This window comes from Notolepis coatsorum (genome assembly GCF_963971535.1).
Source record: "Notolepis coatsorum genome assembly, chromosome: 8".
Lineage (NCBI taxonomy): Eukaryota > Metazoa > Chordata > Actinopteri > Aulopiformes > Paralepididae > Notolepis > Notolepis coatsorum.
This window is the reverse complement of record NC_140172.1, coordinates 139,581,027-139,584,503: the sequence shown is the minus strand read 5'-3', so window position 1 is coordinate 139,584,503 and position 3,477 is coordinate 139,581,027. Positions and strand designations below refer to the sequence as shown.

The window sequence follows — 3,477 nt, the reverse complement described above, 5'->3', positions numbered from 1 at the left end:
GAGGCTCACACTACCCCGCCATTTCCTGTCTCTGCTGTGCAGGGCTCCCCACCGACCTGTAGGTGTCGCTGTTCACAACGTCCAGATTACCACCCATTGACTTCCCACCCGCTAACGCCAATTGAGTTAGTATGACGGCCGGCCCAAGCCGGAGGCACGCCGACAGCCGGAGTCGAACCCGGTGTCTCTTGCTTGGGGACGAGCGCATGTCCGCTGCGCCACCCAGCCGCCTACATTATACATTATTGCTAACATGGGAAACTCACGTGTCACTAACTCGCCCCAATTTCAGTATTTCGAATATACAACCTAAGTACAAAGAGTATCCCAGTACTTGATGGCTGCTTTCATAGGCTTTCAGACAGACAGAAGGCTGACTGTCCGTATACTTCAAACCGTTCACAAAGGTTATTATTTATCCAGCTGCACAACCTGCTGCCTTTGTCTCCCCTTTACATTCAAACAACAAAGGCTCTTCAGCCTCCGAGGCTGAGAGGAGCTTAACACTCCACTGCCACACTACAGAAGGGTAACCCTTTACTATCACACTACCGAACGTTAACCTTTCACGGCAACATTATTACAGAAGGTTAACCTTTCACTGCCACGCGACAAAGGGTTAACCTTCTGTAGTGTGGTAGTGAAAGGGTTATATACGCGATGCAGGGTTAGAGTGTAACCGCAGGCCGCAGTGACGCTCGCACGGCAAGCCTTACCGCTCAACTCTCACGTGTTGGTCGACAGTGCCAGTGGGCGACAGTGGCTCGGGGAGGTAGAGCGGTCGTCTGGTAATCCGGGAGGTTCCCGATTCGATTTCCGCGCCTATAAATGCATACTACTGGGTAATAGTGCTAATCAGGTGTATGTACAGAGTTGTAGTATTAATATGTAGGTAGATATATATATATATTATAGATTATATATATTATAATATATAGATATATTATAATCTATACAATAGTATAGTAGCATGTGCCCCCCCCCCCCCCCCCCCCCCCCCCCAAAAGAGGTCAAACATAGGGAGTCAAAACAAGAGTCTCATAATCGTCTGGTAATCCGAAGGGTCCCGGTTCGATCCCGCTCCTCCCGGGCAGCGTGTCGAAGTGTCCTTGAGCAAGACACTTAACCCCTAATTACTCCCGATGAGCAGGTTGCACCTACCTCGCATGGTCGCCTCTGCTGTCGTGGATGTCTGAGTGAACGGGTGAATGTGAGGAACAAAAATGTAAAGCGCTTTGGATAAAACTGCTATATAAATGCAGCCATTTACCATTCAGATTCATAAAAGTACATAAGTAGGAAATTAAGTGTTTGACGCTCAAAATCTCCCAGTGGTGGACCACCAGACCCCCCATAAAGTGCCCCCCCCCCCTCCCCAACGCTGAGCCCTCTGGTCAAGAGAGTTCCAAAACCTCAGGGCGGCTAGGTGGTGTAGTGGTCTAGGCACTCGCCACCAGTGTGGAGACGCTAGGATTCGGCGTGTTCGAATCCAGCTCTCCACATTGTTTTTCAGTTTGGCTGGTCGTCCGCAGTATACACATTGGCCGTATTACGGGGAGGGAAAAACTGAAGGGTGGGGATCGAACGTGTGAACAAGCGACTCCTACAAGTCGGTTGGTGCGCCTGCGCAGTAGAATCAGGAAGTGTCGGGGGCAGCGTGAGCCTCCCACGCGTTACTCCTCGACACTGAGAGGTCGAGCTGCGCAGGTGAAAAGATGCGACTGCTGTTACCTCAAGTACCGGAGGGGACTTGTGCTATGTATGACTTAGTCCTCACTGCAGCCGGCTTGTGGGAGGCAAGAAACAGCGTTCGTGACAGGGAGGGTTGAATTGGATGATACGAAATTGGGATGGGAGAAAATATAGAAAAATGGGAGAAAAAGTGGATCAAAAAAAAAAAGAGAGTTCCAAAACCTCCACTTGTAGTCACACAGGGCTTTGGAACAAGTGAATTTAACAAGTTTGACCTTGTAAACAATTCACTGGGGGGGGTTTAAACAACGACCCAGACAAAGGCACGAGGAGGGAAGGTCAGGGGTCAGAAGGGGGTCCAGTTTGGTTCCACGCTGCAGTAGCAAAACACATTGTTCTCTAAAAGCCTCTAATCCTGTCTGTGTTGAAGCTAATTGCTCTTTGTTTGTCTATCAGAGGGGACTACTACCGTTTCTCTGGGTGTGTGCAAGCAAACACGTGTGCGCACGCAAATGTGTGTGTGTGTGTATGTGTGTGCGTGTGTGTATGTACTGTATATACTGTGTGTGTGTGTGTCTCTCTTTCTGTGTGTGTGTATGTATATACTGTGTGTGTGTGTGTATATACTGTGTGTGTGTGTGTGTGTGTGTGTGTATATACTGTGTGTGTGTCTTTCTGTGTGTGTGTGTATATACTGTGTGTGTGTCTTTCTGTGTGTATGTATACTGTGTGTGTGCATGTATGTGTGTGTATTAGTGCGTTTGTGTGCACGTGTGTGTATTTCTCTGTGTGTGTGTGTGTGTGTGTGTGTGTGTAGGTGTCTTTCTCTGTGTGTGTGTGTGTATGTATATACTATGTGTGTGTGTGTATTTGTGCGTTTGTGTGCATGCATGTGTGTGTGTGTGTGTGTGTGTGTGTATGTGTGTGTGTGTGTGTGTGTATTTCTGTGCACATTTTTTGTACACATTGGTATCGTTCCAGGCAGGTCTGTGGTGTTATTGCTGGGTCCATGTAGGTCTGTGTGGGAGAGCAGGTTGAGACAGATGGTCTGATTACATGGGAATGTCCTGTGGGGAAGATTGTAACCTCTCTCTCTCTCTCTCTCTCTTCTCTCTCTCTCTCTCTCTCTCTCTCTCTCTCTCTCCTCTCTCTCTCTCTCTCTCTCTCTCTCTCTCTCTCTCTCTCCTCTCTCTCTCTCTCTCTCTCTCTCTCTCTCTCTCTCTCTCTCTCTCTCTCTCTCTCTCTCTCTCTCTCTCTCTCTCTCTCCTCCTCTCTCTCTCTCTTCCTCCTCAGGTGACCCCCACCAGGTGAGTGAGTGGCCCTCACCGGTGGAACCAGATACCCCCCCGCCCCCCAGAGTAATGAAGGAGGACGATATGGAGGAATGGAGCTGGCAGCGGGTTGATCCGACCATCTCAACCCAAATCATCCGCCCCTACTGTCACCATCCTCATCACCATCATCCTCATCACCATCATCCTCATCACCATCATCCTCATCACCATCATCCTCATCACCATCATCCTCATCACCATCATCCTCATCACCATCACTCACCATCATCCTCATCACCATCATCCTCATCACCATCATCCTCTCATCCATCCTCATCACCATCACGCTCCCGTTCTCTCCTTTCCTGTTGGTCGTCTGCAGGCTGTTGTCGGGGCAGAGAGGGAGCGACTTGCTCCCCCCCCCCCCCCCCCCCCGCGCACGCTGGCGCTGGACAGACCTGGCCCTCTTCACCTCCGCCCGACGATAAGAGCCACTGATCCATCCACCGGG

At 50.0% G+C, this 3,477-nt stretch overlaps 1 protein-coding gene across 1 annotated transcript in view; it reads left to right on the top strand.

Moving 5' to 3' along the window:
- spns2 (SPNS lysolipid transporter 2, sphingosine-1-phosphate) overlaps nucleotides 1-3,215 on the top strand; it is a 115,771-nt gene extending 112,556 nt beyond the window's left edge. Inside the window, exon 12 of the mRNA XM_084320573.1 lies at nucleotides 2,986-3,215. The gene's annotated coding sequence lies outside the window, so the exon portion shown is untranslated. The remainder of the gene's footprint in view (nucleotides 1-2,985) is intronic.
- The last annotated feature ends 262 nt before the right edge of the window (nucleotides 3,216-3,477 follow it).